Source organism: Tachypleus tridentatus, chromosome 3, assembly GCF_004210375.1.
Source record: "Tachypleus tridentatus isolate NWPU-2018 chromosome 3, ASM421037v1, whole genome shotgun sequence".
Classification (NCBI taxonomy): Eukaryota; Metazoa; Arthropoda; class Merostomata; order Xiphosura; family Limulidae; genus Tachypleus; species Tachypleus tridentatus.
Window position 1 is genome coordinate 12,732,977 of NC_134827.1, and position 19,456 is coordinate 12,752,432.

At 32.5% G+C, this 19,456-nt stretch overlaps 1 long non-coding RNA gene across 7 annotated transcripts in view; it reads left to right on the top strand.

Moving 5' to 3' along the window:
* The first annotated feature begins 6,287 nt into the window (after positions 1–6,287).
* Positions 6,288–19,456, top strand: part of LOC143246372 (uncharacterized) — a 28,177-nt gene continuing 15,008 nt past the window's right edge. For 2 of the 7 annotated variants that reach the window (XR_013025944.1, XR_013025946.1), the window contains exons 1-3: positions 6,288–6,623; positions 10,973–11,270; positions 12,417–12,655. This is a non-coding gene — a long non-coding RNA (uncharacterized LOC143246372). Of the gene's footprint in view, positions 6,624–10,972; positions 11,271–12,416; positions 12,656–19,117; positions 19,162–19,456 lie in introns of those variants that run through there. The other 5 variants (XR_013025945.1, XR_013025947.1, XR_013025949.1 and 2 more) reach the window with 4 other exon arrangements.

A 19,456-nucleotide genomic window follows, 5' to 3' on the forward strand; every position in this document is an offset into this window, starting at 1 on the left:
GCAAAGGGGATGCGAACCCGCGACCTTCAGATTACGAGTCACACGCCTTGACACGCTTGGCCATGCAGGGCCCTAAGGCTTGCGACTCGTAATCTGAGGGTGGCGGGTTCGCATCAATCGTACCAACTTCATTAATGTTTTGTTTCTATGGGCTAATATAACAAAGTATTCGAATGATGAAGAATATAAACCTGGAGTAATGTTTTCAAAACATTAATTTTTTTTTACTTTTCCCAAAGGAGTAAGTTTACGTGTAAAACACTTAAATTACCAAACCCTGTTTCTTTTATAAAATAAAAGTATATGAAAAACATCATGTCTATTTAAACACAAAATCATCAAAATTTTCTTCAGTGCATTACAGCAGATTTATCTTCATGTTTAAAGGGTAATTAACAATTTTTTAAATTTTACTTTGAGTTAGACGTGCGTACATATATATATATATATACTAAAAATTTCATGTGACGGTAAATATAAATTATTTGGGGTAAAACTCTAAACCACGAAACAGTCACTTCACAAGTCCACATATGTGGTATTCGTGTTAATAATATATTTATATGATTCACGAAAAATTGATTACATAAGGGGACAGGATATCACACTAACTTGTCTTATATGACCAGTTAAGATTTATGCAAGTATAAATATTACTTTATTTAACCATGTCAAAATTATTCTCTCAAAATATAGAAAAGATATAACAGTTTTTGTATTTAGAAACTTATAGAGTTCGACTTACGTATTCAAAAAAATTGCATCTGAACTTCGTAGATAAGTTATTTAAATGACTCATTTCGTACCTCTCAACTTTCGGACTAAAGTAAGCTTACGGAAGTTAGCGCCATCTATGCTTTAAATTTCTATACTATTGATCTTTATAAATATTTAGTTTTATATCGTAAATTCATTCGATTCATCTTATCTAAAGTCAACAAAAATCTGTGAGTTAATTTTCATTTAATAGTGCAGTTTAAATAATGGTGGTATTTATCTATTCAATAAAATATAAAAAATCGTCCAATTATAGTATACCAGTTGAACAAAACGGTTAAGCAGCTTATATATATTTCAACTTCATTCCTGATATACATGTTGCACATTCTAGGTTTCTGGAACTGGAAACACTCATTATTTGGCTACAACTATCGACATTCTGACTCCTTATTTATTCTTAGGTACATGAGCCAGAGCATTTTACGCACGTACAGTGTAGCAGTCCTAATGTCAAACATACTGTGCAGCTCATTATTTTGACTAGACTTGTCAAAAAATCTAACTTATTTTTCATTGTTATCTAAACGAGCCGTTGCATGAAATGCAGATTAAATACATTCTGTGGCGCTACTTGAAAAAACAATAGCGAAAATGTAGGATGTTTGTTTTGAGCTAAACACAAAATTACAAAATGGGCTATCTATGCTCTGCCCACCACGGGTATCGAAACCCAATTTTTAGCGAAGTGAGTCCGCAGACATACCGCGAGGGAAAAGGAAAATGTAGAAATTGGAAAACTAACACAGACGTTATTTAAATCAATTCATATTACATAAAACTCGTTTCGAATAATGTTAGTCGGGCCCGGCATGGCCAGGTGGGTTAAGGCGTTCGACTCGTAATCTGAGGGTCAAGGGTTCGAATCCCGGTCGTATCTAACATGCTCACCCTTTCAACCGTAGGAGCGTTATAACGTGAAGCTCAATCCCACTATTCGTTGGTAAAAGAGTAGCCCAAGAGTTGGCAGTGGGTGGTGATGACTAGCTGCTTTCCTTCTGGTCTTACACTGCTAAATTAGGGACGGCTAGCGCAGATAGCCCTCTTGTAGCTTTGTGCGAAATTCAAAACAAACAAACAAACAAACAATAATGTTAGTCAGACAATGAAGAACATAATTTAAAACCGTACATACATATACGTTGCTACTAATACTCTAAGTATTAGTAACTCTGTTATCTAAATTTATGCTAATATATTATAACGTTTTATAAATCTTAGGTAAAACGAAAAATGCATTTTTATACGAAATTGAGAAACCAGGAAAACCGTTAATAATATTATGCCCTAGAAGTGTAGCCTCTTTAAAAGGTACCCGTTTAGACTGCCACAGTAATTTTACAAATAAGCTAGGTGTTAGTGAACATAGTCGAAAATACGAAGCGTTCTGCCCTCTTCTCATTTTAAGGAAAAACAACAGTCTGTGATTAGGTTATCTGATTATAACTGGTCTAACTATAGAAACGATACTGGTTTGTCTGACTTTGTTGTTATTATTGTTGTTTCTTCTCATCTTTAGTGAGGTTCTCAGAGGTAGATCAAAGGGAAAAAGATTTTATATATAACATGGAAATCAACTTAACAGTTCCTTTGTTGTCCAGCCGACCCGTGAAGTGTAGTTCTTAAGCCTTACGTATGTGTGTTTTTGTGTATTTTGTTTTTGTTTTTAGTTAGGTTGTGTTCATTTTAACTTCTGATCATTTGTAGTTTTAATTCCGTTTTATTCGGTCTACTTATATTGCCTTTTATTTTATATTTAAATGTTCCTTATTGTGCGTTTTGTTCAATCTTTTTTACCCATCACAAACACCTTTAGAAAATACTATTAAAATCCTTAACATTCTCATCGTTAGAATGAAGTAACTGTCTATAACGTTATTATAATCTCTGACCGAGATATTCAAAATATTTATTGATTTTATAAAAAACCAAGAAATAACAATATGCATGCACACACGTCTTATCTTATAGATAAGGCCCGGCATGGCCAGGTGGGTTAAGACGTGCGACTCGTAATCCGAGGGTCGCGGGTTCGCATCCCGGTCGCACAAAACATGCTCGCCCTTTCAGCCGTGAGAGCGTTATAATATGACGGTCAATCCCACTATTCGTTGGTAAAATGGTAGCCCAAGAGTTGGCGGTAAGTGGTGATGACTAGCTGACCTTCCTCTAGTCTTACACTGCAAAATTAGAAACGGCTAGTGCAGATAGCCCTTGAGTAGCTTTGCGCGAAATTCAAAAACAAAAAAAAATATCTTATAGATAAATATTAAGTAATTCTTTACCCATTCTTTTGTCACAGTTCTACATACTGCGATAAAGATATTTTATCCTTACTGTTAATCATTTAGATTATCATGAATTTAAAATAACCCGTGAGATAGTTATCAGTATAAGTAGATTTAAAGTGGTATCTAATATATCAAAAATGTACCGCTTACTTTTTGTTATTGATATTGTTGTTAAACAACAGGCGGCGGTAAAAGAAGTAGATTCAAGCATTCTTTAATAAGTATACATACTGAAGCGTTTCAAAGCTTTCTTGGTCGTACCTGTATATTAAACACCTTATTATAGAATTAAAACACACTGGAAACTAATCATCTTCATACAATAATTAAATATTCTCCATTCTACTTCTATTTCCTAGTGTGTGTGTGTGTGTGTGTGAGTTAGTCTTCTGACATTTTTCTGTAGTCATTGTCCTTTGTAACTAACCAATTTCAGTCCGTAAATATAACAAAGTAACTACATAGAAAGATGATGTTCAGACCGAATTTTGCAAGGATTTAAAACAATAAAACTATGTTACTACCATTCCACAACTATTGTACCGCAGCACATAAAATACGAGCATATACAATATACAAACAATATAAAGAAAGTGTTTGTTAAGAAAACAAATTTAGAGCTTTATAGATTGACATGAGTAGTGTAACATCATTTTGAAAATACACTAAGTTTAAAATAACACTTTTTTCTCTTTCCCTTTTCCTGTGTTTAATGAATTTGATAACGTCGACGTATCACTACGTCTCATTTCGGTTTGCATTTTGACAACTCCATTTTATAAACAATATGAAAATATAGTTGCCAAACGAAATGTATTTTGTTCTAATGTCATTTTCTGAATTGCAGAAATTTGATTATAGTATATGGATTACCATTTTGTGCAATGTTGTACATTGTATTCCTTTCCTGATAGACCCGGCATGGCTAGGTGGTTAAGACGCTCCATTCGTAATCTGAGGGACGCGGGTTCGAATCCCCCTCACACCAAACATGCTTGCCCTTTCACCCGTGGAGGCGTTATAATGTGACGGTCAATCCCACTATTCATTGATAAAAAAAGTAGCTCCAGAATTGGAGATGGGTGATGATGACTAGTTGCCTTCCCTCTATCTTACACTGCAATATTAGGAATGGCTGGCGCAGATAGTCCTCGTGTAGCTTTGCACGAAATTTAAAATAAACAATTAGGCTGTTTTTTTCTTTTAAATACATCTGCACCGTTGCACAAAGTATGTCTTTTTGTGTGTTTTCTTATAGTAAAGCCACATCGGACTATCTGCTGAGCCCACCGCGGGAAATCGAACCCCTGATTTTAGCCTTGTAAATCCGTTGACTTACCGCTATACCAGGGGGAGGCTTGTTGAAGAGGAACTATTTTAAAGCTCATAAAGTGGCAAAGGCTTATAAAGAATTGCGTCAGAGAAAAAATTAAGAATGATAGCCCACGTGGCATGGCAACCATATTGGATGTGTAAAGAATTTTTAATAGTTTTTGAGCATTTGGTGCGCTGGTATTTGAATATTACTGAATACACATATTAGCAAATACTCAACAGATTTCATACAAAACTTTGAAATTCTAATGCGGTTTTAGTTATTTCTTTCCTCAGATTATTTTATTGAAATTTTAGTTTACATTTGCCGTGTGGTGAAGCCTCAAAGTGCTAAGCATTGAGATCGCCAATAACATTATCATGTGGTGTGGCTGTCAACACTACTCTGTATATCTCATAGGGTCTCCTATGTTGGACATACTCTCACCACCTACCTCGGCGCACATACGCGACGAACACAACGTTCTCCTGCTCTGATTCCTTGTATAGTTCCTATACAACTTGCATTACAAGACCTCCATTGTTCTAGAACAAGCTGCTGTACGAACTTGTCGATTGTTAATCGATTCTTTAATTTCTACTTCTTTATTGCATGTAACTTATTTCATTGTATAAATATGCAATAACATATTGTGTTTTGGTAAGCTTCTTTAGAAACGTTTGAAATTGCCTTAGAAATGCATCAGGGAAATTAATTTATTATTATAATAACCAATTAACGTTGTAGAAAAACCTCAATATCAGTTGTTATTATTGTTCAAAGAGTTGAGCTAAAGAGAGTGTTCCAAAACATCCAGACATTCGTATGTCTGCAACAGAGGAAAGGTGTCAACGAGAGTTATTATATGTATTCATTTAAACTCAACACGTAACCGTAGTATACATTCCTTATTCCTGACAATTACTATATTTGACGTAGTTGAGATTGTCAAGTACTTTCTGAAGATTCATGACTCAATTCTTCAACATTTGCTGTATTTGAGTGCTGGTGACATTCCTGAAGCTCCACAGAAGTTCAAATGGCAGTTGCTTTATTAGACATAAATTGTGTGTATGTATGTTATGGTGAGTCACCATTCTTTTAACCAATTGATCATCAGGTCCCATAAATAAAATTCATGGCCATATTTAAACAAGGTTTTAAGTTACATAGTCTGACAAGGAGCGTTATGTCAAAACTTCATCCTCTTCAAGCAAAAATAATTAAAAACAAAAAACTTGGGGACTGTTTAACCTGTCCTTTAATTTTGTTAGTTGTGTCGCACATGCGACTAATTCTGTGTTTCTCTTGACATAAAAAAGTAAATAATATGTCCCATGAAAACTATTTCACTTCAGGAAAGAACATTAGAAAAATGTCAAATTAGTTAAGGGGTGAGAAAGGATACAAATTAAGTGAATAAACAGTTTATTATAAATAATAGGCTAAATATTTCAACAGTTCAAAAGATTTTCCCCAATGTTTTTTACTCTGACAATGCAAAATAATAATGATGATAACTAAATAAGAAAATATAAGATACAATACCAAAGAGAAACAGAGAACATATAAACACTACGACAATAAAAAACAAATACAAAATATTATACATGAGACTAATAGAGAAATCGGCATTAGGTAAAAAGAGACGGTGGTTTTAATATACATGAAGTTTTCTTAGCTTTTATTTTATTTACCAATTTTAAGTATTTTTGTAAAGCATTAACTCATTAATAAATGTTGTAAATAAAGATTTGATTTACACTACCTTAGTTACCTTGACATTTGTGAAAAAAAGTTCCCTTACAGAATATTAGTAACATTTACAGTAAATTAAAAATAAAGCAATAAATAGACGATACGAAATAGAACAAACGATTGTATTATACAATAATCAAAATCTCACGTATGTCACGTGACATAAAATAATAGATCTCAGAACGGCTGGTATGGGTATTAAAACTTTTGAAAGTTAACCTGAAGATGACCTGGGAAGGTCGAAACGTTGTTCTCTGCTTATCAATAAGTGTTAATACCCATACCATCCGTACTGAGATATATTTGTATTTCGAGTGGGGGTGGTCGCGTCATTCAGGACATAAAATTATGTTTGCATACAAGCAACCCTCAGATGGCGTCCTCGTTTCAAGTTTTTGATGCCTCGATGTTCACTAATAACCGTAAATGTCCAGTAACAGAACGCCGATCTACAAGCACGTTAAGAATTAAGGCAGTTTAAGGTAAGTCTTGCGTTATCTACAAGTAGTAATATTGAAAGATAATTCGAATACTGTGTGTTGATGAGATATTTTGTCGAAAAAAGTAATTATAAACTAAATTTAAGACAAGTTCTGTTGTTTTATTATATCTTGCACAGCGTAACATTCAGAACATTGATACATCAGTGTACATGTTATTAAGATTATATAGTCGTCAGGTGATAATATAAAACATAAATACGTGTAGTTGTTATTATTGCAGAAGTTTAATTATATGACATAAAAATTATGTACTGACCGGGAATCTAACCCGGTCTGCCTGCGTTGCCACCTTCATGATTACTACTGACTCTCACTTGAAAACAAACTAACTTTTGATGTTGCATTCCTATTCATAATAGTGATTTCTGCAAAATTTGGTATTACTGTGATGAAGCATAAGATACATACTTTGTAAAAAATTATAAGACTTTAACGTGATAATCAAATTAAGTCGATCACCAAAATGTCTCATTTGTTTTTTATAAATATTCAAAACGTTCTCTTGAACAATGATGTTTCAATTTTGAGCATTTGCTCTAAGTTTTTCTTTACATGAATTTTAATTGTTTTTGTTTTGTGTTCAGAAAAAAAATTTGATTATTTCGTATCTTTTGTATTTTTAGGGTTTTTTTCGAAAATTTTAGTTTCTTGTATGCAAGTGAAAATGTATTTGGCAATTGTTTTATTGAAATAGAACCATTTCTTTCTAATGAGATGCCAATTACACAATGTGTAATTTCTCATCTTGAAAAATACAAACTATAATTACCAAATTACCTGCTCAATTATATTCTCAATTTGAAACAAACTTTCAAAATGTCTACTGATGCAAATTTTCACTTGCTAGGAACTTTGATACTCCCCCCCTCTAATGTGAGACATTTACATACTAATAAATGATCATTCAGTGACCATCTGCCAATAGAAGAGTAACACCACTCCCAATGTAACAAGTACCTTCTTCAACGTCACAGCTCATAGTAATTTTTTGAGATTGGCAATCTTAATGTGTATATGTGCTTTCACTTGTGCATTCAAAAGTTATTATAATTTTCAATTTACTTATTTAAATTTGTGAATTGTGAAAATTGTTTCTACTGTATTTTTGGTGTGACACAACATTTTTTCTCTTGCAATCAACATTAAATCTATTAATTATTAATTTCACCTGAAAATGACCACAGCTGTTGTGACTACTACAACAGATTTTATGGCCACATATATAGCATCAGAACAACTTTAGTGACCCAAGACATGATGTCTTCAGTGTGTAGAGAATTGGCTTTTATCATTTCTGCCCAAGATTTAAATAATTGTGATGAGGTGGATTTCGATAGCCTTTTCTCTCCTGATACTTATGCCTGCCAGTCTCCTTCTCTTCATATCAGATGTTTAGAACTCCTTGCAGTTTGTTGGGCTTTGAGTCAATTGGTGATGTATTCATAAATCTCCAGCAAAGGGACCTCAGTCAAGAGACTTCTGTTTTGAGTTCACAGTCACCTAATCCATTTGTTGGCTTCTCATATTATGAGTACCTTGAATCTTATTGGGTATTGTTTATTACATCAGGAAAAGGTTCTTCCAACAGAGTGATCTCTGGACCCAAGTGTTTCTTGGGAATTAGGTGCTTATTGGAGTGTTCTGAAGTTGAATACTTTTTCCAATGTACAGCTTTCCAGGTTTTGGTCTTCTGTTCCATACCCTTTGGTTGGGGCAGCAGATACTTTCAATCAGGACTGGATAGGCCTATTTGTATGCTTATTCTCCCATCCATCTGATACTACTGGTTCTTTCTATCATTCATGCCATTCTGTGTTGGGTTCTGTTAGTAGTTCCATGTTGGCCAGGTTAGATGCAATTTCCACTGTTGAACCATCTCCTAGTTTCTCTACCTCTTCCTTTATTCCTCTCATTCTTGTCAGCTCCAGATTAGTGTGTATCATCTGTCAGTTCCCCTCTTGCCCTGAAGGGACAGACTTTTGCAAATTGATTTCCTGTCCTGTTCATCCTGTTGAATTCAACAGTTGATATGATTAGCTTATTCTTTTCTTCTTGAAGATTGTCATCTCTTTGTTGTTTCTTTCCATCAGATCCATCAAATGACCATGTCCCTGGCAACACATTTCTGTTATTCATTGGAGTACATCATTAATGCCAGTATTCAGACCTCTATATCCACATTAATGACACTCTCTTCACCATTTATTCATTATCTGTTCTGTAGGTTTTCATATTCCTCCTGTTGCCACTTTGCACTCTACAATTTTTCTTTAAGTGGGCAATTGCTTCATTAATCTATTTTTCTTTCCTGGGGGGCCTTTGATGCATAGTTGGCTCCTGCTTAATAGCAAGTGTTGCCCCAGTATGTATAGTTACTGTTAAATCCACACTGTAAAATCTATGTGTCAAGTTATGCCCATCATGAAGATGGTGTATTGTTCAGGACTGTTAATAAGTATACTTGTGATTTTTTTTCTTTATAAAAATATTCATCTTCAACCATATATTCCTGGATAAACATGAGTAAAGCAGACAAGGATTGCTGCCCATCTCTAAGGATCAATGGCATTTGATGCCCATCCTACCATGGACCTGATACACAATTCCAGATGATGCTTGGTTAGGGAAAATGCACTCCACCCACTTAATCTCTCTGCTTTTCAAAATAAGATGTCAAGATCACCCACTACACTGTCCCTATTTCTGCTTTCCTTCAGATTTATCAACACACTCTTTCCCACCTTCTTGTGGTAAAGTACAGAAGCCCTTGCCACTTACCAGTTTCTAGTCATTGGAGTAGTGAACCTTGGAGGCCTTTCCTCCTGAACGTGCTCAATTCCACTCAGTTGAGAGTTGAGCAATTCTATTCTGCCAGTGTAGAATGGCATTGATGCATACCTACTATAAACCTGATCTTTAATTTAAGATTCCACTGCAATTTATATTTTAAGTAGTTTGCCTTCAACTGGGAACCCTCCTTCCTCCTGGCCTCTGGGCATCAGTTCCTAATGCATATGGTGATGGTTGTAGCTAAACCAGTCACATAATTCCCCATGTATGTATACCTGACGTACAACTTTAGATACTTTGCAGTGTTAGAATCAGATTTTTACCCCCATTTGCTGTCCACATTCCTACCATCCTACAAATGTTGGTTCCCTGAGGATATGGGCATGGGTGGGTTGAATATGGTTAGATGATAATGCAAATCCTTTGTAAGGAGGCTTTCATGTCAGTTTCCATTTCTGAGGTCAAATGTAAAAGATCCTGTTTCTGTCATGAGGTGTAAAATTCCAAATGTCGTCATCTGATGTAGGATGAGGTGAACTCCCATTTATGGTCTGTTGTGCCCTAGCCACTTGACATCAAGGGATTCGTTAATTTCTGTAATTTGATTTGATGTTCCTCTTGGTGACACATTCTTAATGGATGAAGAGTATACCTAGCTCAGGAGTGGTGTGGTCTGTCATAGATGTATTGTTTTTACTGTATTCTTACACCCTGTGTTTCTTCTTTGGGTGCTTCCTAAAGGAGGATCATCTTCTCACCAGCCCTCTTCATGTTTATTGTGTGATTCTAAGTTTTGTGAACAGGTGGTAAGATACTTTTATATGAAGTTAACATTTTCCTGAACTCAAAATGTATTTCCTGTAAATAATTACCTCTACTCACATTTCACACTAATCCTTCTTCTTTCAATGTAGTGTCCTTTGATCTACATGATCTTGTGTAAGTGTGAAACTAAATAATTGGACATTTTAAGTTATAACTTTGTAATTAAGTCATGTTTATGTATTAGGCTTAAGTTGGATTAGCCTATCATCAATCAACAGGATACCTATTATACAAAACTTTCAGTAACAATAGACATTTAACAATTTTAATGAAAAAGTAGTAAAGTGTATTTAGGTGAATGTCACTTTATACTGCAGTTAGTACTAAAAGTTTATAATTAAAATATGTAGTAGCATTATACAAAAAAAAAATACTGGATATTACATTATTTGATGGGAAGTTTCTCCAGTTACTTCACTAGTGAGTAAATGTTTTTGTCAGCTTATAAGCATGCAACTTGTGACATTGTAAAATTTTGAAAATTAAATGTTTATAATAATCATTAAAGAATAAAGTTACAAAAAATTTGAATACATTATTTTATTTATAGAAAGTTGTTGTGTCAAAAAGAAATTGGATTTTACATATTGGAAAATAAAAAAAGTTATCTACTTGTTAAAATGAAATTATTATCCATATTTTGTTCTATATATTGTAAACTATTTAACTAATTTTGCTTTTAATCTTTTTTTGACTTTAATCACAAATGAAAGAATGGCTTCATGAATATAATCAACCATATCCAGCTGCACCACCTCAGCTGGAGCATGGGATTTCATCTGTAGTTCCAGACATAGTCCTCATGGCTCCATTTCTATCCCAAGAATCAATTGGACAACCACCGCCGTATGGGCCAGCATCTCCACCAGCATCCTCAACCAGTGGGACAAGGATCAGTCCCTTGTCACTCGTGGTGCTCTGACAGTGAGACCACCTGAATGACCTATACCAATGCAGTATGCTTCACCTACACTTGTAAAAGAGTATTGCTCTTTAACTCAAAATTATCAAGTAATGGAATATGAGAGCATGTATAAGAAACAGTTAAAAAGAGAAAAATGAGTTATAAATAATAAGTAACTGATCATTATTTTGGTTATGAATTAATCATAACTATAGGTTTGAGATTGATTAGTTGTTTTGATCCCTTTTTCAATGGGATATCATTCATTAAAATGTAAGAAGTTGTTCATTTTATTTGAATTACTACATTTCTGTGTAATAGTAATCATTTAGTACCAATGTAACTATGTACCTAGCTTTAATTTGTAGCTATTATAACCTTTATCTCAACATAATAAAATGTAGATCTATCAGTTCAGCTAATTGATATAATTGATTACCTGTGAGCATTGACTACATTGATTTAGTGTCAGGTAAAACAATTGAAAATCAAAATTAACATTATGAAAGTAATCAACCAATCAAAATTAATGTTTCCAGTTGTTAACTAGTTTGATTTCAACTATCTAAGTGTTCTGAGAATATTTGATTGTTTAAATGTTATTGATTAATGAGCCCAACAGTGAAGCAATTAACAAATTCCATTATTGCTAAGCTCTAATAAAATTACATAATGAATCATTTTAGTCCTCAAAGCCTATTTGTTGTCTCATTTTAAGGTCTGTATCAAATATTTGCATTAGATTTTTCTGTGATTTATAATTGAATACAGCTAGATTAAAAAATAATCGGTGTTTTTTCGAGTTGAGAGCTAATTAGAGATGGTTGATTAGTTAGAATTGCTACCTTATTAAACATTGGGCTGATTAATTTATTGCATTCAAGTAGTTAAATATTTTTGCATGAAACTGATGAAGCAGCTCATTTTTATTTTTTAGCAGTGGTTCCATGGGCCAGAAATCCAGGATTGGGCTGTAAGGCAGACCTTAATATATAACATAATTCTGAAATGAGCCCAAGCCTTACTTTTAATGTTTTCAAGTTGAACTAAAATCTCAAAAATAAAAACCATGATTGATATTACACTGAAACACCAAATATTTCCATGCCTGGTCCCTGAACATTTTAATCACATACCAACATATCTGATTATTTCTTTTTCTATTCTTATTGTGTAAAGATGTTCTATTAATGAGGGTCTTTAAAAGCATCTTAGGTTTTTGGTGATTGGACTTGTTACTTATTTTCTTGTAGGGTTGTCAGCATTTGGGGTATCCACCTGGTTTAGGAATATGAATTCAAAGTAGTCCTTCACCATCCCCTCACCTACCATGATTGATGTCATCACACATAAATCAAGGAATGCAACATCCTCCTAATCCATATCCATCTTGATGAATATACATCAGGAATCAATGGGAATTAACTCATCTTGTAAATACTCTGCTGGAGATAATGTCCAGAGAATAAAAGTCAAGGCCTTTTGTACTTGTGTAAGCCTAGCTGTTAATGTATTTGTTTATATGTGTAAGTATATTTAGTGAAAAGGGAAACAGATTGGAAAACAGTGTGAAAGTTTTTTTAAACTTCTAACAATTGATTGATACTTGGAATTTGAAAAGAAAATCAATACTCCTCTAACAAACTTTTTTTTTTTTTATTTCCTATTTTCCTCTTCTTTTTTTTTAATTTCTACTGACTTTCTCTGCCTATTTAAGAAGTTACATAGGCCTATATGGCTTAATGTAAACAAGTTCTATCACATTTTGGTAAAAGATAAGAAAAAAAATGACCTTTTAAACTCCAGATAAGTATATTCTTTTATATTTATCTGGAGTGTAAATATTGTTTTTTTTATAACTTTTTATCAAAATGTATAAATCCTTCCAGTATACAATACAAATGTTGAAAGACAACAAAAGTGTTTTATTATAGTAACTATGTCAGCTAAATGAAAGTTGGTACAGGCAAGTACAAAGTAATTTAACTAAGCCTTTCTCATCTCGTTCCACAAAAACATTATAGTTCCCTATTATACTTCAGCATCATAACTCATATGAAATACAATCATTCTTTTCACAAGGTTTATAAAAATTGTAAGGAAAGTTGTTTGTAAAACCTCTTAGCAACATATCAGCAAGTTAAGCTTTTATCACAAATTCTTGTTTAATGGAAAGCAACCTTTTTGGCTTTTTAAAGTTGAAAATAATGGACAAAATGCTTGTTACATATTTAGATTGGAATATTGTGATGTATTGAAGCTGAGATATAAGCAGTTTGTCTCATCATGACAACTGAGTTTGAGAAATGGTGATTGGTGAAAAATCAATAAAACTAGACTTATTCAACTAACAAGTATAAAGTAGTAATATTTTGTTAACTATTATTGTTCTTCTACAAGCACTGTATAATGCCCAGAAATATCAGAAAATTCACAAAGATTAATAGTTTGATTGGGAAATCAATACAAAATAAAAACTTGGTCTTTTGTCTAATGTATAAAAAAATACCTACAAGTTTGTTTGATTTTTTTAATTTTTGAAATTGTAATCATATTTTTAATGGAAATGATGTATATTGAGTTTCAAAACACAGGATTATATTGGTTAAGGCCTTGAGCTGAGGTCAGATGAACCAGGAGGCAATTATATATTGATGGTTATGCAAGGTTTTGTTCATGCTTGTTTTATACAGTTCAGTATATATATTTAACATTACAATACACATTAATTATTAATGTTGTAGAAAAAATCCTTTGAAAAAAAACAAGAGATTTAGTTAAAGATATTAATAATGGCAACAAAAAATTAAATTTTAAAATTGTTAAAGAAATAGAAGCTAAGGAGCAGAGTGGAACCATTGAAAAGTTTGTTCATAAGAAAACTGTCAAAACACTGATGCTTTAGACAGTGCTAGAAGTATGAATAACAAGACTGCTGCAGACCTCAGTTAATGATAAGAGATTTTGATGAAAAGTACAGAGATTGGTTGGTAGTGCAGCTGATTATACACTCTCGGAGAAAGGACAACATAAACATGAAGTCCATCACACAGTTACTAGTAGAAGATATAAAAAAAAAAACTACTATTAATGAGAGTTACCATATGGATAAATTGTAAATCATCAATGGCTTATATACCCTACATCAAATAATTGTGTTTTGTTTCTGTTTGGAGCTCTTTGAAAACTGCAACATGCTTTAGTGTCAAGTGGATTCTGTGATTGGGTGAATGTTAACATATGTTTGTCTGAACATGAAAAGTCAAATTGACACATGACAACTAGCTAGCATTGTTTCATACTCTAACAAAGCCTGAAGAAGGAAGGCACCATGAATAAGCTAAGCCTGGAACTAATCACCAATGAAAAAGTTCACTGACAAAATGTCTCCCAGTCATCATCCAGTTTCTGGCTGCATACAGCATGGCTTTTTGTGGTTCAGTTGAGAAACAGCAATTGACTTGTTGCAAATTGGTGCTTTACTTCTTTCACCAATTTTTGTAAATATGATTAATTCTATCAATAAATAATTGAAAACATCTATGTATTTTTCTACCACCTCTATATCTTTAAAAACCAGTTAATTTGTTTTTATCATGTGGCAAAAATGTTGACATATTCTCCACAGTTTTGGTGATTTTATGAAAAAAAAACTTCTATGATAATCGAATATACACCAGATCTCAACCATAATAAACAGATGTCACTGACTGTTCATTATGTCTGAGATGGTTCATCTAGTGTTTCTCCTGGAATTCACAAACATTTCATAAATTTTGTGAAGGTTACTGAAAGCATAGGTAAATATCTTTTCAATATTTTATTGTACAATCTGAAAGATTTGGGATAGACTTTGTCAACATCTGTGGCTGCTAAGGTTACAACAATGGCATTATTATGAAAGGGAGCAAATCAAGTGTACAAGCACATCTTCAAGAAGTACATGCAAGAGCATTTTTCACTTCGTGTACACATCATAGTTACAATATGCTGTTTAGCTATTTAACAAACATTTGCCCAGAAGAAGTGACATTTTTTGGCATAGTTTAACATTTGTATCTCTTGTTTTTAGCTTCAACACAAAAATGAGTTGTCTGTTGTGAGTTTGTAGGCTTTTGTCTGCAAAACCTCTAAGTGAAATGTGCAAGAAGTGCCATGTTGAGAGCATTAACCCTTAAATGGCAGCCAGCATCAATTGATGCTGCTACCTACAACATTCCTGCTGTTTAAGGGTTCAAGCTATCACATACCAGACTGTAGAGACAGCAAAGGATCTCAAAGTTGCAAAGAACTGAAGAATTTCAAGTTATGTGTCATTAATTTTTGGTTGGACATTTTATTGCATGTGAGCAGAGAACTACAAAGTGACTCTGTAGGCTTAGCAACTACAGTTCAAAGTTTCAAGAACACGTGCAAGTTGCTAAAAGAATAACAGAAAAGTAGATTCAAAAGTGTGCTGACTAATGCAAGAGATCTTCAGACAAATCCTATTTTCAAGAACACTCAAATATGAAGAAGGAAGAAAGCATTTGGTTACAAAGCTAACGACAAACTTGTTATAGATGCACAGGAGGTTTTCTCTGTATAATGCTGTAATAAAGCATTGGACATGGCTATTTCATCTCTTAATGACAGATCTGAGAAACTGAAAACACATCATAAAATATTTGGTTTTATGTATGAATTTCTGCAGTTACTTAAATTAAAAGTGTAAATATATGCCATTGAACTGGAGAAAGTACTCGCAGATGTCAAAAATGATGACATTGATAATGGAAACATGTTTGTTGAATAGATAGAAGTTTTGAAATCTGTCCTTTCTCATTCACTCAACGGAGACTCTTTAAAATATTGCATTTCTTTTCCATCAAGACACGATCAACAGGTTTTCCCGATTTTTGGATTACTCTTCTGAATCTTTCATCATCCCAGGGATTGTTTCTTTAAGAGAAAGAAGCTTTTCCAACTTATAAAGATCTACTTGAGAATGGTGATGCTATAAGAGCAGCTAAACAACTTGGCTTTATTGTCTATTGAAACTTGTTCTTTGGTGACCTTCTCAAACATTTCAGTTCCATAAAAGCTCAGAAGGATTGCATTTAAGAAGGCATGCATTCTATCTTTAGTAATGGTTTGGTGTCTGTAACTTGTTGTTTAACATTATTTTCATTATAATTATTCTCCTTAATAATATAATCTTACATATCTCAAAACCATCAAAGATTTGCTAATGAATATTAGTACATGATGGATGTCCTTATATATTGTTGAAAATCAGTATCAGCCCTCCAGGTTTTGATCACAGTTTATTGACTCAAGAACTGTTGAGAAGTTATCATAATGATTGTAATTAAACAGATGTGTTGATACTTGTATCCACTAACATACATTGTGTTTTACCAAAAAAATCATACTGGTCTGTACAGTTGAAAATATGACTTAATAAGCCCATGTGTAATTACTGAATTATCAATAATTTAAATCAAATTTATGATTTATATTTTTAAAAAAATGTATATTAAATGGTTAAGAATTCATCTTGGGGCATCTGCAGCTAGAGCTTCTGGGAGCCTTTAGTGGTCCCAGAACCCTCACCTTTCAGGGCTGGAATAGAAGTGCTGCAGACTGTTTCTGTTTTGAACCCTGTGGTCTTAAATGAAGACAAAGCTATAAGCTAGAAACACATGTAAATTAATAGACATGAAGCTAGACTGTTACTGCTTATAAACTATAAGACCTTGAAGGTCAAATTTTAAGCTGACATATTAAATATTCATATATATACTAAGTGTCAATAGATATTGTAGCTTGGTATTAAACATGATACCAAAAATTGTATTGAAAAATGTTGCTTATCTATTTATATAAATAATATACATTTTCTTTTAAGATTGAGCTTGAACTTCTTGTGTAGCATGTAAGTTTTAGATCATATTCTTTCCTGAAAGAATGTTCTGTTACTCTAATACAGAAAATAATATTGATATATTAATTTGAACGTTTTTAAATCAGTGTAGATTGTACTGTATTTTGTTCTCATATCCGATTAAATTTGATTTTAATTCCATTTTATATCTTACTATTATGTTGGCTTTTTCTATAGTAACCTATTAAATGTTATAGTGCATGAATCTCACAACTGTGGATATAGGGGTATTCTTGGTATTGAGATGAGATGAGCTGCAAAGATATATTTAACATTTATAAATACTAACAGTTCCCAAGTATTAGAATTGCACAAATGATCTTTTCTATCTAACACTGATCAATGACCATTTTTATTTATAGCCAATTTTATTATCTTGTACTTGGTCATTGGGATAACTAATTTCCCTTCTACAGGGTGTTCAGAAAGTCACTGTGCAGTTTTGTAATCAGCATTCATTCAGTCTATTTCAAGCCAGCAACTGATAGCAGTATTTAGAAACAAAATAAGAAGTATCCAAGCCTGTATTGATGCCAACGGGAGTCACTTTCAACATTGTTTATAATTGTGATTCATATTTACCTCCTGTATTCTATATTGAAGCATGTCTGTTAATAAATATATAAGTGCACAGTGACTTTCTGAACACCCTCTAGTTATCAAAAGTAATTTTTTAATATACACAGTGTGGAAACATCTTAAACTTTACATTTGCCTTTCAATGAACAGTAACAAAAAAAATACTCAAAAGTATAACTGTTGAAAGGAAGAAACATTGTAGATCAACATGAATAGATCTCCATTATTTATAGGTAACTTGACATAGACATAGTAATGTAAATGGTCACAGTATGAAAATTTGAAAAGCACTGAAAATGCAATATAGTTTTTTACTTTGTGATGCCAGTAAGTTAATAACATTACAGTAAAAGCTACTACAAAATAAACTGTCTTAGAGGACTTGAAACACCATAGTATGTTTCAAAAATATATAAGAAATGCTAAAGTACTGCCCTGTGTACTTGTAATAAATACTTCTTAAAGTGAAAACTGCAAATAGTGAATTGTAAGAATGTGTTTTAGAAATGTCATCCTTACACACTACCCTATAATGCACAACAGTCACATTTGTAAATATGTAGATGATATTCTTATACTAAATTATCAGATATCTAAAGATAGCAGTACAAATTTATCCTCTAGAACTTATTCTAGAAAATGTTTTTCTTCTTAAGAACAACCCACAGTATCTGGATATAGATATCATTGTAATTGATTGAGCATCTAAATTTAAATATTTATAATAAAATGGACTCTTTTCAACTTTGAAGTTATAAATTTTCTATTCCCAAGTAAGATTGTTAATTTTTTACTACTTTCAACTTATTAGATAAAATAGAATTTGTTTGTCATTACATGATTTCATGGATAGTTTGTAAGCTTACCTCGATTTTTCACAATCAGTATTTTTATTGTGCATTTTAAACACCAAATTCCTTCATATCTTGGGAAGTCCAATGATATTCTTGATACAAGTGGTATTTAGAAGTTTTACAAAAGTATCATAACTTTTCAGAGACTTTCATCTCTGCAATTTAAATCTATGGGATATTATTTTTACCTCCTTTTAGTTCAAGTTATTATTATATATAGTAAATATTAACTATATAACAGTTTCATATATAGTATATTAGTTTTGTTACATTAGTCTTTGATTACTTTGACTAATAATTCTTGTTTTTTTTAATTGAAATTTCTATAGACTTAGTGTTCTCTTTTTGGTTTTTTGACTTGTGTGTGTGCATGTGTATTGTGTTTTAAAACCTAAAAAAAGAAAAAGACCTTCTATTTTTGACTTTTTTTTCTTTAACTTAAGTTTGATATACAAGTGAAGTGGGTATTATGAAAACTTGGGGGGTGGGATGAGGTAAAGCATTGATAATGTTTTTTCAGTTCAATATAAATGTTCAGGATGATCATTTTTAACATAAATACCACTTATCTTATAATAATAGTATTTTCTATTAGTGGCATCATGTGCCAAGAACCACTAAAACAGATGGGTGTTCCAGGTAAAGTATCCAGGAGATAAAAATGTGCACTGTACTATTCTATTATTACCAGATTATCTAATAAGTGAGAAATGTGCCCTTCTAAAAGGAACAGGTGTTATTTTTTTACTTTTTTTTTCTAGCCCAGTATAATATTTAGAATGAGCATAAACTAATAATTAAACTGATATTGTAACAGTCTTTTACTGGACATATTAGCATTAAGTATAGTTTCAATTTAGGTTAAAGTAGTTTATTTCAATTACACAAATGATATCAGAATCAGACTTTGTAATAATATATTCCTGCTCATAGT